The following is a 17317-nucleotide window of genomic DNA, read 5'->3' as shown; positions in this document are numbered from 1 at the left end:
CAAACTGTGGCAAATTCTTCAAGAGACGGGAGTACCAGACCACCTTACCTGTCTCCTGAGAAACCTGTACGAGGGTCAAGAAGCAACAGTAAGAACCGGACATGGAACAACCGATTGGTTCAAAGTTGGGAAGGGAGTACGACAAGGCTGCATATTGTCGCCCTGCTTATTTAACTTATATGCAGAGTACATCACGAGAAACGCCGGGTTGGATGAATCACAGGTCAGAATTAAGATTGCTGGGAGAATTCTCAACAACCTCAGATACGCAGATGATACCACCCTAATGGCAGAAAGCGAAGAGGATCTAAAGAGCCTCTTGTTGAAGGTGAAAGAGGAGAGTGCAAAGGCTGGTTTGAAACTCAACATGAAAAAAACTGAGATCATGGCATCTGGCCCCATCACTTCCTGGCATATAGAAGGGGAAGAAATGGAAGCAGTGACAGATTTTATTTTCTTGGGCTCCAAGGTCACCGCAGACGGTGACTGTAGCCATGAAATTAAAAGACACTTGTTCCTTGGGAGGAAAGCTATGGCAAACCTAGACAGCATAATAAGAAGCAGAGACATCACCTTGCCGACAAAGGTCCGTCTAATCAAAGCTATGGTTTTCCCAGTAGTAATGTACGGCTGTGAGAGCTGGACTATAAGGAAGGCTGAGTGCCGAAGAATTGATGCTTTCGAACTGTGGTACTGGAGATGACTCTTACAAGTCCCCTGGACTGCAAGGAGGTCAAATCAGTCAATCCTAAAGGAAATCAACCCTGAGTGCTCATTGGAAGGACAGATACTGAAGCTGAAGCTCAAATATTTTGGCCACTTAATGCGAAGAGAAAACTCTCTGGAAAAGACCCTGATGCTGGGAAAGACTGAAGGCAAAAGGAGAAGGGGACGGCAGAGGATGAGATGGCTACATAGCATCACTGATGCAATGAATATGGACTTGAGCACGCTCCGGGAGAGAGCGCAGGACAGGAAGGCCTGGCGTGCTATGGTCCATGGGGTCACGAAGAGTCGGATATGACTGAACGACTGAACAATAATGTAGCCTGACTCATGAATACTTTGAGTTAGAGGATTCCGAGTTACAACAGGAAAATGTAGCAAGTGCCTTTGCCCGGCTGCAGCAGGGGTGCATAACCTTTTTCCTGGCAGAGGGCTGCACTCCATTTTGCAGAGGCCCTCAGGAGCCACATTCCAGTGGTGGGTGGGGCCAATGGCAAGAGGGTCGGGCTTAAATCTTTCAGCATAGGTCTCTCACTGTCAGCGACGAGGCCTTCGGAGAGGCGTTTCAACCTTTCACATTGGGGGGAAACTGCATAAACGCCAGGGAACCACAGAACTATCAGTGTTTGGGGGAAAGAGTGTGGGGCCAGAGGGTGTGACCATCTCGGGGTGCCCGGAGGGCTGGACTTTGCCCCCAGGCCTGAGACTGCGCCGGCAACTTGGCAATGCTTCCCGTCAGCACGGCAGCTTGAGAAATGCCGGGTCACAAGCTTGGTCTGTGGGCCAGCGCAAGTGCACCGGTTCCGCGTCTCCTCGGCTTGCCTCACGCGGAGGTGACCCGCGAACCAGCCCTCCGCGTCCCGTCTTTCCGCGCGCGCTGGATCGCTCCTTTGCGACCGCCCATTTCGCCACCGCTCCTGGTGGGGAAAGCAAGGCGCTGACGCGGCCGGGCGGGCGGGCGTTTCGAGGCTGGCCGCTCGCGCGGCTGGCAAATGCCTCCGGAGGCTCCCTGGCGGCGGTCCTCGGAGCCGCGTGCGTCCCTGGCCCGCGCCCGCAGAGGCGCGGGGCCCATCGCGCCGCCACTTTCCCGTGCTCCACGTGGGTGAAATTGGGGAGGCGCTTGAGGCGGCTCAACAGGCCCAGCCGGCGAGCGGGAGCAGCCGCAGCAGGATGCTCGCGCCCGGCTCTCCTCTCTGACTGACTGGCAACGTGCCGCGCGTCCATCCTGCCGCTCCGCGCCAGCCCCAAGGCGACGGCCCTTGGAGGCGCAGCCGCCTCCGCCTCCCGCCACCTGCAGGGCGGCGGCGGAGCGCCTCGCGGGCCGGAACAGAAAGCTCACGCGGAGACGTCGCAGCCGCTGCTCTGGCGAAGCCGCCGTCGATCATTTCCGCGTCGGGGGAAGCCTCTTCTCCACCGCGCACCGACCCGAGCGCGCCGGACTGCTGCCTGCTTCTCCTCTCCCCCAGTGGCGCCTCCGTCTGGATTGGGGAGATCAGGTAACGCTGAGAGCGATGGGCAACTTTTCTTCTTCGGGCAGACAGCTGAGAGAGGGTCTTGCGGCACCACCTTCAGGACCAGCAGCTTGAGCCTGGCACACATACGCCGCAGTACACGCGGTTGGTCGTGGAAGTGTCTCGAGGCGCTTTGCTGCGCCTGATTTAGGCTCCCGCCCCGGAACGGCTTCCCCGCCGCCGTGGTCTTGGCTCGTCTCTGCAACGAGAGGGGCGGGGAGGCGCGCTAAAGAACGGCCGTTCCAGCGCACCGAGGCTATCCCTTGCAAAACGGTGTAAGGTCCTGGCTCCCTGGAAGGGGGCTTCTTTTGGGGGTCTCGGGAGGGAAGAGAACGGACTTAAATGCGTTTAATCCCGTTATTAGCCGACTGGCACGTATTCCCGCGAAGTGTTATTGTTTTCGTCTAACTCGCCTCATCTCTATTATGGCGCTTTCCTTCCTCCCTGAAAAGATTAAGATGAGTAATAACAGCAATAGTAGTTATACCCCCACCATTTTCTTTTTCTTTTTAAAGCAAAGGGCACACAAAGCGGCTCTTTAGCAAAGTCCTCCTGATTTTTGCTTCTCTCCGTGTAGTTCTAAGTGTTGTAACAAGCAGAAATTCAACAGGTGGAGCCCATCACTGTAGTTCCATGCTGAGAAAAATCAGCAGCTAAAGCAGCTTTGGCCTGGAGTTCAAAGTCAGGGCTCTGCAGTCTAGGCCCCCACCCACCCCCCACCCCCCACCCCCCACCCCAAAAGCAGCAGGTGATGAGCAGCAGACACAAACCCCATTTTATTCCTGTAGTCGTGATGATGTTACGATTTAAGTGAGTTTAAAAAGTAAATCTGCACCTGCTCAGAATTTTGTATTTGTTTTTTGTTTTTTTAAAAAAATTGGGATTGGCAAACAGGTATTGCTGGTCTAACATATCAGGAATGTAGAAGCAGTTGTAACACATGGAATGGCAGGTGGGGAGGAGGGGAGAAGAAAAATGTTAGTTGTCTGCTTGAAAAGACATGGCGGTCTAATGACTGATGCCCCTATTAGATTATTAAGTCCAGGTTCTAAAATGACCCAGCTGCAACCATGGGTCGTCTCCTAGGTTTTTTGAAGTGCAGCTTGGGCCATGGAAACTTGGCAGGTGATGTTTTTCCTGTATGGAGACAGAAGTGATGAGAAACGTGTCACCTGCTCAATTTCTCTGTGTGTTTGGCTGCTCTTAAAAGGCACAGGAGCAAAACCAAGTGGTTTTTTAAAATTTTATTTTAAAGATGACACCCCTAAGGATGTTGGCATCTGTGATAAATGGTATATCACTTTTTAAAGAGACTGTGTCCCCCTAACAGCTGCATGACAGGCAGGTGCAGTTTCTCTTCATCACTGCCTCTCTGTGGTGGAAAAACGGTTTAATTTTTGCCAGTTATGTAGCTGGTGCAGACCCTCTGATGGAGGGAAAAATAGCGGCAAGGTTAATGATTTGTGACACAACTTTCCTTGCAATAATTCCCACAGAGGTAGCCACGTTGATCGGTTGAGGCAAAAGCATACATTTATGTGTACCATGGGGAATTAATAACACTTGTCTGGGGTGTCTAAACACTATTGGAGTATGCAATTGTTATAACACCTGTAGTATTCCAGAGAACAGATCTGTCTGGGTGGCTACTTTGTGGCTCCGATTTACAGATGGAAAAGTGGGACCTTTTTCAAGTGCCATACTTTAAGCAGGGATTTGAACCCAGGGCTCTTTGTAGCAAGTCCAATACAGCTATTCCCACACACCTTGGCCTTGTATTATTTAGTTGCCTGTGACAATTCAGCTCTCCTGTAGCATTGTTGTTGTGGTGGCTGTGGAACAGGGAGGGGGAACCTGTGGCCCTCCAGATGTTGTTGGCCAATCTCCCATCATCCCCAACCATGCTGGCTGGAGCTGATGGGATTTGGAGTCCAACAACATCCAGAGGGCCATTGGCTCCCTGCCCTTCTGCAGAACTTGAGACCCAACAGCTGCATGTTTGGTGAACAGAAAAAGACCCTGCAGGAACAAGGAAGGCAGTGAATTACTAAGAATCCGGCTCCCAGATGGATGGGGCAGGGAGCCACACAATGCCTGCAACTCCACATCTAGAAGTATGAGTCATGTACTCTAAGATGGAGTTTGGGGTTCAAAATAGAACCTGAGAATCTTGGGCCAATGTGCCTAGGCACCCACAGATACACACACACACACACACACACACACAGGACAACAATAACTGCCCGACAATTCAGCGCTGGAAACAGGGCCAGCCCTACCATTAGGCAGCCTGAGTTGGCTGGTTCAGGCAGCTGTTTCAAGGGTGTCAAGGAAGGGCAGCAAATAGTTACTGTTTAAGTTGTTGTTGTTGTTGTTGTTGTTGTTGTTATCTCCTAGGGAGAGTTGCTTGTGGGATTTCTTTCTCTGTTTTTGCCTTGGGTGCCAAAATAACTTGACCTCCCTCGGATACTATGTACCTTTATTTGGGGCCACGGGAGTGGGGAGGAGCCATTTGCTGTACCATCTCAGGCAGCAAAATATCTTGGGTCAGCCCAGTTGTGCCTTACAGGCCCCTCTTAAGACTCTTAATAGAGGAGTGAGCAACTTGTCAGCCCAAACATCTGGAGAGCCACATCTCCCATGATCCCCCACCATTGGCTATGCTGGCTAGGGCTGATGGGAGTTTTAGGCCAAAACATCTGGATCTGAAGGGCCACAAGTTGCCCATCCTTGCGCTAACAGTTGTTGTTGTTATCATATATGTGTCTACTCAGAAGTAAACCTTATTGAGTTCAGTGGGATTTACTCCCAGGTAATTAGGTACAGGATTGCAGCCTAAGAGGCCTGCAGGCTGAATGTTCATTGGCATTCCTTTTCACTCCACCCTTTGGCTATGTCACATTTTCCTCAATTGGGGTGTAATGTTTGTCACTGATGAGGTGACCCGCACCATGAGTGAGGTTTTGGCAAGTGCCCTCATTGCTTCCTCCCTCCCCTAAACATGGGCCTCTGCTGTGTTAACGTTAAGGCTCCTTACATTCATCACTCTTCCCTTCTTAGCTATTAGTGTCTGTGCTCAAACTTTGAGAAGCATTTTATGTAAGAGTGGTCAAATACAGCCTGCCAGTTTTGTACAGACCATAATCAGTTGTTATGCATCCCTGAGAAGCCTTTCAGAATCTTAGGGCACAGTCCTATGTGATCTGCCCTCGGTACTCAAATATCCTATGCAGAGCGGGAGGCGTGTTGTGCCCGCTGCTCTGCATTTAAGCTAGACAGGCGATTTCACCTATCTAGCGGAGGCTTCAAGGACGGGGAGGGAAGGAAGCTGGGGAGGCCATAGGATTCCTCATATGGCTGATGACCTAGTCTTCTCCTCCCGGCCCCCAGGAATGCCCCCTTTTCCCATTTCTGAGCACAGAGATGTAGCCCCCATGGAGAGAACTGCACCAGCTACGAGGGGGAGGGGGAGGGAAGCATGGTTTCTGGGCTCTGAGATCAGAGCCCTGTTTCCAGCTTTGGAGCCCATTAACCGACTGATCCTATGTCCCCACAAATGCTCTCTGGGAGGTGTAGGATTGCTCCCTTAGCTTCATTAAATAAAGAAATATTTCTGTTCCTTGTGGCTATAGAGATGAGCTTGAAAACATGACCATGATGTTACCAAAAGGCTCCGTAGCCCAAGGGAAAGTAGGGTTTGTTTTCAGATCTCATGATTTCTAAGTTATCTCCTGATTCTGAGAACCTGGCTGCAACATGATTTAAAAGATCTACAAGTATCAGTTCCAGATGCCTCTGTTCCCTTTCATGATGGAAAGCTCCTTTTGTCAAATGTGATTTGTCTAATTATGTGCAAATATAGGTGCAAATGTTTGTGCCTCTCCATTTCCAGTGTGATCCTTAATATCTGGACAAATTGCTTGGCCCTGTCTTAGTGAGCAGGTTATAGGTAAAAGGAGGCTCATGTACTTTTTACCTTCAGGCCATTACTGTCCATTTTTCCAGGTGCCAGTGAGATCTAGAAAAGGGATTCTTAACAATTAAGAGAGATGACAGCGCAAGTCTGTAAAATTTTGAAGCTGAGGGATGGAAGAAACGGTGTATCAACAAAGCTGAGTTCCTGTTGTTGTTGTTGTTCAGTCGTTCAGTCGTGTCCGACTCTTCGTGACCCCATGGACCATAGCACGCCAGGCCTTCCTGTCCTGCGCTCTCTCCCGGAGCGTGCTCAAGTTCATATTCATTGCATCCGTGATGCTATCTAGCCATCTCATCCTCTGCCGTCCCCTTCTCCTTTTGCCTTCAGTCTTTCCCAGCATCAGGGTCTTTTCCAGGGAGTTTTCTCTTCGCATTAGGTGGCCAAAATATTGGAGCTTCAGCTTCATTATCTGTCCTTCCAATGAGCACTCAGGGTTGATTTCCTTTAGGATTGACTGATTTGACCTCCTTGCAGTCCAGGGGACTCGTAGGAGTCTTCTCCAGCACCACAGTTCGAAAGCATCAATTCTTCGGCACTCAGCCTTCCTTATAGTCCAGCTCTCACAGCCATACATTACTACTGGGAAAACCATAGCTTTGATTAGACGGACCTTTGTCGGCAAGGTGATGTCTCTGCTTCTTACTATGCTGTCTAGGTTGGCCATAGCTTTCCTCCCAAGGAGCAAGCGTCTTTTAATTTCATGGCTACAGTCACCGTCTGCGGTGATCTTGGAGCCCAAGAAAGTAAAATCTGTCACTGCTTCCATATCTTCCCCTTCTATATGCCAGGAAGTGATGGGGCCAGATGCCATGATCTTAGTTTTTTTAATGTTGAGTTTCAAACCAGCTTTTGCACTCTCCTCTTTCACCCTCAACAAGAGGCTCTTGAGATCCTCTTTGCTTTCTGCCATTAGGGTGGTATCGTCTGCATATCGGAGGTTGTTGATAATTCTCCCAGCAATCTTAATTCCGACCTGTGATTCATCCAACCCGGCATTTCTCATGATGTACTCTGCATATAAGTTAAATAAGCAGGGTGACAATATGCAGCCTTGTCGTACTCCTTTACCAATTTTGAACCACTCGGTTGTTCCATGTCTGGTTCTTACTGTTGCTTCTTGACCCTCGTACAGGTTTCTCAGGAGACAGGTAAGGTGGTCTGGTACTCCCATCACTTTAAGAATTTGCCACAGTTTGTTGTGATCCACACAATCAAAGGCTTTAGCGTAGTCAATGAAGCAGAAATAGACGCTTTTCTGGAATTCTCTTGCTTTCTCCATGATGCAGCGAATGTTGGCGATTTGATCTCTAGTTCCTCTGCCTCTTCGAAACCCAGCTTGTACTTCCGGTAGTTCTCGGTTCGCATACTGCTGAAGCCTAGCTTGTAGGATTTGGAGCATCACCTTGCTGGCATGTGAAATGAGCGCAATTGTGCGGTAGTTTGAACACTCTTTGGCGTTGCCCTTCTTTGGAATTGGAATGTAAACTGACCTTTTCCAGTCTTGTGGCCACTGTTGAGTGTTCCAGATTTGTTGACATATTGAATGCAGCACTTTAACAGCATCATCTTTTAGGATTTTAAATAGCTCAGCTGGAATACTGTCATCTCCGCTAGCTTTATTGTTACTAATGCTTCCTAAGGCCCACTTGACTTCACTCTCTAGGATGTCCGGCTCAAGTTCAGTGACCGCACTATCATGGCTATCAGGGACATTCAGATCTTTCCTGTATAGTTCTTCTGTGTATTCTTGCCACCTCTTCTTAATCTCATCTGCTTCTGTGAGGTCCCTGCCTTCTTTGTCCTTTATCATGCCCATCTTTGCACAAAACGTTCCCTTGAGATCTCTGATTTTCTTGAAGAGATCTCTAGTCTTTCCCATTCTGTTGTTTTCCTCGATTTCTTTGCATTGTTCACTTAAGAAGGCCTTCTTGTCTCTCCTTGCTATTCTCTGGAACTCTGCATTCAGTTGGGTATATCTTCCCCTTTCTCCCTTGCTTTTCGCTTCCCTTCTTTCGTGAGCTACTTGTAAAGCCTCATCAGACAGCCACTTTGCTTTCTTGCATTTCTTTTTCTTTGGGATGGATTGAGTTGCTGCCTCCTGAACAATGTTACGGACCTCCGTCCATAGTTCCTCAGGCACTCTGTCTATCAGGTCTAATCCCTGAAATCTATTCCTCACCTCCACTGTATATTCATCAGGGATATGATTTAGGTCATACCTGAACGGTTTAGTGGTTTTCCCGACGTTCTTCAATTTAAGCCGAAATTTTGCAAGAAGCAGCTCATGATCTGAGCCACAGTCAGCTCCAGGTCTTGTTTTTACTGACTGTATGGAGCTTCTCCATCTTTGGCTGCAAAGGACATAATCAATCTGATTTCGATATTGACCATCTGGTGATGTCCATGTGTAGAGTCGCCTCTTGTGCTGTTGGAAAAGAGTGTTTGCTATGATCAGCATGTTCTCTTGGCAAAACTCTATTAGCTTTTGTCCTGCTTCATTTTGTACACCAAGGCCATGCCTGCCTGTTATCCCGGTGATTTCTTGACTTCCTACTTTAGCATTCCAATCCCCTATGATGAAGAGGACGTCTTTTTTTGGTGTTAGTTCTAGAAGGTGTTGTAGGTCTTCATAGAACCGATCAACCTCAGCTTCTTCGGCCTCAGTGGTTGGGGCATAGACTTGAATTACTGTGATGTTGAATGGTTTGCCTTGGATTCGTACTGAGATCATTCTATCATTTTTAAGATTGTACCCCAGTACTGCTTTTCCCACCCTTTTGTTGACTATGAGTGCTACTCCATTTCTTCTAAGGGATTCTTGCCCACAATAGTAGATATGATGGTCACCTGAATTAAATTCGCCCATGCCTGTCCATTTTAGTTCGCTGATTCCCAAGATGTCGATGTTCAATCTTGCCATCTCATGTTTGACCACCTCCAGCTTACCTTGATTCATTGATCTGACATTCCAGGTTCCTAAACAATATTGTTCTTTACAGCATCGGATTTTCTTTTCACCACCAGACACATCCACAGCTGAGTGTCCTTTCGGCTTTGGCCCAGCCGCTTCACTCTTTCTGGCGCTACTTGGAAATACCCTCTGCTCTTCCCCAGTAGCATATTGGACACCTTCCGACCTGAGGGGCTCATCTTCCGGCGTCATATCTTTTAGCCTTGTGATACGTTCCATGGGGTTTTCTTGGCAAGAATCCTGGAGTGGGTTGCCATTTCCTTCTCCAGTGGACCACATTTTGTCAGAACTCTCTGCCATGACCTGTCCGTCTTGGGTGGCCCTGCACAGCATAGCTTATGGCTTCACTGAGTTACGCAAGCCCCTTCGCCGCAGCAAGGCAGTGATCCGTGAAGGGGAGCTGAGTTCCTATTCAGAGCCATATTCACAAGAATAGCAACTCCTTGTTCTGATTAAATTGTTCTGTTTAATGGGAGAAACTTGTCCTTTGGACTAACAATATTCCTGCAGCACAATCCTTCACATGTTTACCAAGGAGTAAGTCCCATTTAGTTCAGTGCTCCGGGTATGAAAGTTAAAGAACAGGATAAAACTAATAAATAATTGTTATTTTTATTCAGCGACATTTTCTTCCTAGAAAGTGTGTGTAGGTATGCAGCTTTAACTGAACTGCAAATAACATTTAGGCACCAGTCCAGCTTAGAAGTTAAGCACACTTAAACCTATGACTTCACTGGGCATGAGCCTGATCCACTTTTGTGTTGAATTGTGGTGGCCTTGGTAGAGAGTTAGTGGTAGACACTGCAGGAGTGGGGAAACAGTGAGGCCGATGAGAAAGGTGTGGAACGCTCCCTCCTCTGTGAATCGCAGGGCCCTTAAGGGAAATATCTTTGAACTGACATGTACTTTTAGGAGGAAACTTAATCCTTGGGAAGTAGGGTTGTAGCGCACGCCTTCGGAGAATTTGTCTCCATCCCCACCTACCCGTGGCCCTGTGTGTGCATATATATATATTGTTGTTGTTGTTCAGTCGTTCAGTCGTGTCCGACTCTTCGTGACCCCATGGACCACAGCACGCCAGGCCTTCCTGTCCTGCGCTCTCTCCCGGAGCGTGCTCAAGTCCATATTCATTGCATCCGTGATGCTATCTAGCCATCTCATCCTCTGCCGTCCCCTTCTCCTTTTGCCTTCAGTCTTTCCCAGCATCAGGGTCTTTTTGCTTCATCATGGTGTATAATCCTAAACTGGCATATATATATATATATATATATATATATATATATATGCCAGTTTAGGATTATACACCATGATGAAGCAGACTCATGTCCATGAGAGTTTATGGCCATCTTCAATTTGTTAGTCTTTAAGGTGCCGGAAAGCTTTATTCTTGCTGCAACAGATTCACATCGCACCCGTCTGGAAATTGTTTTCCCACATACATGCTGGAGACAGTGGCTTCTGATGGATTTGTCAGTGACACACCTATAAGCAATCAGCGAAGAAAGAAAGAGTGATAGGAGATAAAGTCACAGAAAATGACTCAATGTTGCATTATTGGCTGATTAATTATCTTAATTTTAGTGCTAGAGAAACGTAATGGCCTTATAATGTCTTTGAAGTATACAAGATACTATGTTTGTTTTGGTGCCTGCATAATAGCAAAGTTGTGGTTTGTTCACTAAACTGGTTCTAGTGCAGCAGTGGAATGGAACTGGGCTTCGCTCTCTCTGTCTAAAGAGTGCAGAATGTATTTATAGAGAAGAGAGGCACTTGGGTTGTTTAACTGTGCCTGATCTTTGCCTAATAAGAAAGTACCCATTTTGTTTCCATCTGATAACTGAATGCCATGAGGTTTAGAAAAATAAATGTGTTGCAACACAGCAGATTAGTGGAATCACATAAAGTTTGCAAGTTTCTCTTTCTCCCCACCCCACTTTTGATTGTAGCAACACATGACTGGCAGAGACTTGAGGCTCTTTTCAGAAATGTTTGAAAAACTAAGACTGGAAAGTGAAGCTACTTGTGCTTTAAGGCCTAGCCTTGACTAACGGCTAATCCAACAGTAAGCCTGTTGCTGGACTATACACTGATGGCAAGGGGATCTCCCAATTGAATGCTTTAATTGAATGCCGAAAACTAGATGTGGGGAGGGGGTTATCCCTGGCAGGTTTTGAGTGTGGCAGCCCCCACCCCACCCCCTGCCATGAAGTAGCATTCAAAAATGCATTCTTGCATTTGCTTTCAGAAATGGTAGAGCCCAATAACAGTTTAAAATGGCTGAAATGTCAGAGCAGTCAGGTGTGAGCTTGACACCTGCAGCTGGGGCCCAACATCAAAGACCAGCAATGAGCTTTTGAGACTGTTCTTTCTGCCCCATCAAGCACTCCTTATCTTGTCACTGCATCAATCCGTTGAGTTCTCAGTGCTTCCTTGAATGCTCCCATTTGTGTGTGCCGTGCATTTTGACTGCCTGACCCTCTGCACCGGACGTAAAGTCCACCACAAGCCCCAATTGACTTTACCTGAACTTGTGCAATAACCGTTCTCATTGGCCAGCACTCAGTTGCAGCAATTATTTGCTGATGTGTATGCTCCATGCTGCATGCGACAGTGCTTCACACACTTTTCAAGGAGTTGCCCCTCCAATGGAAAACTTATTCACACAGGACCCCCTTGCACATATTAGAGCCTAAATGGGCTTTGGATTGGTGCATCTGTCTATACACGACTCTGGCTGGCGATTGGCACGAGTTCTGCCTTGGGTTACTGGCATGCAAGTATGTGAAAGCCCTGTTATTTTACAGTGTTACATCTTGGCTCACCTGTCCTTCAGCCTGGCTCAGATGATGATCTTTGAATCTCCTGTTGAGGGATGTTCCTGACAGCTGTTCTCTCTTTGCCACCTGTTATAGCAATTTGTTCTGTAGCACCTGACATGGGTCATGGGTGGGGAGATTTGGACGCTCTGGGGAAAGGTGTAGCCATGTTAACCTAAAAATGATTAAATACATAAATCACAGGTTTTGTTGTTGGTTGCTTGAAGTTTATATTTTAACCTCCTGCTCCTTATCCAAACTGTGCCTTGCCAATCATAATTCAGAGTGGCTAACAATGGAGAGAGAAAGCCCTCCATGTGAACAAATTGTAGAGTTACTTCGGGTGCAATCCTATGCATGTTTAGACAGAAAAAAGTCCTACAGCTCCCATCTTGCCTCAGCCAGCATGGGCCTTGTAAGACTTTTTTCTATCTGAAAACACATAGGATTGTACCCTTAGTCTTTCATTGGCTTTCTGTTTGTAATTGTGAGCTGGTTGCTGAGTGGGCCGCTTAGGCTGCGATCCTGTGCACATTTGGGACCTGTGTTCAAGTAGTAGACATGTGTAGGATTGCACTGTTCATCGCTTTCTGCATTGCAAGGGATTAGACTCGATGGTCTTGCAGGCCCCTTCGAACCCTATGATTCTATTGATTCCATTGACTTCCTGTGTGTAGCTGTGAGCCAGTTGTTGAATGACTGGTGCTGCACTGAAAATCAGTATACATTGTACCTGGTGGTGCAATGAAGATAAAAGTACAAAAGACGTTAGGTTGTTCTGGTAATCCAGAAGTGACTTTCATACTGTTGGTATTTTAATGTGCTTACTACCACAGTTTTACAATTCCCACATGGCTTAATGAACTGCTGTGATATGAACAGGACACAGTGGGTAAAATCCAACATAAGTCCTACTTCGATCGAACTGAAATCTCATACATTTCAATGGTCTATTCTAAGTAGGACTTATATTGGATTTTACCCAGTGGGAACAATCCAGACACAAGGAGCAGAGGAGTTTAATGAATGAATATCGTCCTCTCCTCTCCTCTTCAGCCTTGCGTTGGATATGCTGTGATGGTTGCAGCCATTCATGGTAAACAAACCAACCCTGCCCACCCCAGGCCCAGCATTAGCTCTGGGTCTTTGAGGGCTTTTGGGCAAGACACCCTCCTGGCCATGCCTACCCTTGACACCACCCCTCCTAGGTCTCACCTACAATAGTTAGCAGCCTGCTCCGTCTTAGGTCCCTGCACACAGTATCTCTCCTGTTCACTTTGCATACTAATAATGCTATAGAAATGAAAAATGAAAGCATTTCTCCGGAGCTATCCTGCACATATGTCTTATTATTTGGAAGTGAGCACCATGGTGCAGATAACTCAATTTCCTGCCAGAGAGCCCCTTTTGATGTAACTGGCGGGTTTTTATCATGTTACTTAAATGAAATTGACAAAGGGCAGGGGCATACTCCTTTCAACATGGAATAGACGCAAATGGGTTCCTTGATGAAGAGAGAACAAAGCCCAGGTTCTTTCCTCCAATAGTTCAAGGGAAACGGGCTAAAATCCATTTGCAGAAGAGATGATATTTGCCTGTGTGGTCTATTTTGAGTTACTGTGATTTGTACATTTGCATGCATCTCTTTAAATTCATATTTCCTGCATGGCTTTGTCTTCTGTACTATTCCCCCCTATACACACACACACACACACACACACTCTCTCTCTCTCTCTCTCTCTCTCTCAATTAATCTGTGCCTATTCAGCCCTACATGAGTTAGAGTTATGACATCCCCACTTGAATTAACTTTGATGAATAATCTATCTGAAAAACCAAATACAAGTTCCCTAAAGGATCTCTCTGCAAGTGTGCTCACCCACGCCTATACAGCATGACACCCCCCCTTTTTTTTCCTATGGGAGGAACATTGTGGCTGGTCAGGGGAAACATTGTGGCCACAAGAATTGCAAAAGCAGGCCTGGCAGAAAGGAAACAGACCCTGGGAGACCTGAGTTTTAGATGATACAGAGGATGCTACTGATAATGACATCCTCCTCAGGGTAGGAGGTTGGATTAAACCTCCTACCAGTTCCATACTTTTATAGAGACAACTCTGTGTGCAATTGGAAACTTGAGCCTTGATCATATAGACAACAGGTGGTGGATGAGATTGTTCCTGGACCGCACCACTTCGTACGAGGGGGCGTGTGTGGGGTCAACTGCTTCCCTATGGGGAAAGTTCTCTGCACTGCAAAACTAGTGTATTGGACCAAACACAGGGCTAGAATGCTTTACCCGCAATGTCTACTTTATTCTGAATGTCCAGGGAATCCTCTTGATAAAGAGGAGCACTCAGCATGTAACCCACTACCTGGGGTGGTTTTTGTGTGAACCAGGCTTGAATTGCTCTGGTTCTCATTTCTCACTCTGTGGTGTAAGGACAGTGGCCCTTCCCTTCTGCAGCATGGCATTGTGTGAAACAGACTGCTGTGCCTCCGAGTGCTTTGATAGGATTACTCTGCCCAAGGCAAAGTTGAGGTGGAAGCTCCTTTGGCTCTGTGTAACCAAAGACCATGACCCAGGGAAGGAATTCTATGCAAGTTTGCATCTGTTGTCGGGATGTCTTCCCTTGGTAATATGGGAGCCTATTATTGTGCAGCCCTAATTTCTGGAATTTCAAGGGCTTGTGCAGAATATCCAGTCTCTGCAGTTTGTGCATTGAGGGCTTTGGATCATACCTGACCCCAGGCCATTTGTATGACTGATTGAGGTGGCTGCAGTTCCAGAACAGTATGCCAAGTGTATGGTCATTTTTTCTGTTGTCACTGATGCTGCACGTTCCAAAGGAAAACATGTGCATATTTCCCAGGGACATCTCCTAAATGCTGGTTTGCTGGTCCAGCTATGAGTGTTGGTAAGCAACTAGACTGACTAATTGGTACCTGCAGGGGTTCAGGAAAGCATTGGGTTGTATCCAATGTTAGTCAAGCTTAGACCTATTGAAATGAATGGGACAAGTTAGACTAACATTGGGTACAGCCCATGGGATATAACCCCTAGATAATGTGGATAGCCTCCATCTTCCAGAGTTCTTGTATTATCCCTGGCAGTTACACAAGTAATGGCAGCCCTGAGACATTTAACAGTAAGAGGTATCTTCTTGCACCATCTAATTGCCATGTTTGCAGCAGCAGTAGCTGATGGAGGATGCAAATCTAGCCAGACCACAGTGCCAAGTGACGTGTTTTGCATATTGCATGCTTCTAAATGAAAAGTGATTTGGAATCATGCAAAACCAATGGATAAGAACTGAATTCTGTGAGCACTGGAAGCATGTGGGTGTGATTTTTACATTGGAGGATCCATTTGTAGTCCCATATATCTGTGTACACAGGCAGTAGGGCTGAGGAATATTTGTTCTTCTCAGCTTTTCTGAGATATAATATGTCCACCTTAAAAATGTAAATATTCATCAGACTCATGGACATTCATTTCCTAGAGTCATGTTTGGGACCCTTTTCAAATCAGTACAGCCACATTTTTCTTAATTTTGCCTAATTCACACACTCCTGAACTGTGTATCCTTTGTAAACTGCTTTGACTGATTCTATTGCAGACATGATGCACACAACTCTAGTAATTGCTTTGCTCAGTGTACAGATTGGGAACTGAACTGAGGCACTGATAAACTAAGAAACTTTTAGCATAATCAGATGATGGGGATAGATAAAGATAAGGATGCCTACACCTACAGATATTCCACAACTTGTTTGTACCCTGACTTAGATGGTTTGCACCAGTGATTGCACCACCATTTATTCATTTCTAAGAATAGGAGAGAGGTGGGAATAGTTGGTCAGAGAGAAGAAGGAGAAGAAGAGGGAGAGACACATACAGTACATGCGATACAACTGTAAGACTGGGTGGGTCCTGTTCTAATTTGGGTTTCAAGGTGGGCCCCAGGCCTGGAAAGATTATTGCCCTAAGAGCAGATAAAAAGGTAAAGGTGTCCCCAACCAGTCGTGTCCGACTCTAGGGTGCGGTGCTCATCCCCGTTTCTAAGCCGAAGAGCCAGCGCTGTCCGAAGGCGCTTCCGTGGTCATGTGGCCGGCATGACTGAACACCGAGGTGCATGGAACGCTGTTACCTTTCCCGCCAAGGTGGTACCTATTTATCTACTTGCAATTTCTTGCTTTCGAACTGCTAGGTTGGCAGGAGGTGGAAGTTAATTCAAATCTTATGAACCCCAGTTATTCTAACAACAAGACTTTGCCATGTATTCATTTTTTCCTCACATATTTGCATATGAAGGGGCTGCTTGTAAGCTGGAATGATTAAAAAACTGTGAAGAGCTTGTGGTGGGAAACCAAAACCTTTGCTCATTAAATGTCTCCTGCCACCTCAGCTCTGTGGCTCTCACCCTGCCCCCTGGTTTCTTAAGATTACAGTTTTCATCAGCATATTCTGCCTGTACTGAAGGTAGTTAGGAGGAACCATTGACAAGATCACATGCTCCTGTTTGACTTAGAATTATCTATGTGTGCTTTTGCTCATCTTGTATGATTTCTGATTGTTACAAGGGTATCTGCGCTTACATGCAGTCCATAACTCATCCTTCCCCAACCTGGCACTCTCCAGATCTGTTGGACTACAACTCCCACCATTCCCAGCCGGCATGGCCAGCCATGGTTGGGAAAGCCTGCCCTGAATGAGCCCTTGCCAGGTTCCCAATCACTTCAGTGACTGTAGAAGTGTTTTTTTTTTAAAAAAAAAAATCCACTCAAATTCCGATTAAATTATTGGAGCAGTGAAGAATGAAAGAGGAAGTCAAATCCCCAGGCACTCCTACCCTAGCGCAAATTCCTCCTTGTATTTGTATGTCGAAGTTTGTTTTTGCTAAGTAAATATTACCTTTGTGCGCTGCTTTAGAGACCCAGCAGTGATCAGATGGGGAAGGAAAGAGCATTAAACAGCACTGTATACATCTCCGTAATCCTGTCAAGGGGTTCCAGTATGACGGTGGTCTTCAGGGCTCTGAAAAAGCCTTATGCTCCTTAACAGTTGCCTAGATGAGCCAAGGGCAACTCTGCGTTGGCTTGCAGCCCTGGGCCAGCTGCTTTTCAAAACAAACAGCATCAAACTTTGACATTTCCAACAGACAGTGTGGCTTTTGATTTCCTCCATTTCTGAGTTAGTGGAAAGCACTGGAAAATGAGTGCATGCCAACAGGCAATTCCAGGACGCTGTGAAAGTGGATTGTTGCCGTTACTTATCAGCACTACTGCACAAACATGCGCAAAATTGTCCTTGCCAA

At 46.8% G+C, this 17317-nt stretch overlaps 1 protein-coding gene across 1 annotated transcript in view; it reads left to right on the top strand.

Annotated features, from left to right (window-relative positions):
* Positions 1–1668: 1668 nt before the first annotated feature.
* Positions 1669–17317, top strand: part of CRACR2B (calcium release activated channel regulator 2B) — a 69502-nt gene continuing 53853 nt past the window's right edge. The window contains exon 1 of the mRNA XM_084856665.1: positions 1669–2222. The gene's annotated coding sequence lies outside the window, so the exon portion shown is untranslated. The remainder of the gene's footprint in view (positions 2223–17317) is intronic.

This window comes from Heloderma suspectum, chromosome 1 (genome assembly GCF_057233095.1).
Source record: "Heloderma suspectum isolate Gila_16-S chromosome 1, 16-S_ref, whole genome shotgun sequence".
Taxonomy (NCBI): domain Eukaryota; kingdom Metazoa; phylum Chordata; class Lepidosauria; order Squamata; family Helodermatidae; genus Heloderma; species Heloderma suspectum.
The sequence above is the reverse complement of the archived record's forward strand: the minus strand, read 5'-3'. Positions and strand labels throughout refer to the sequence as shown.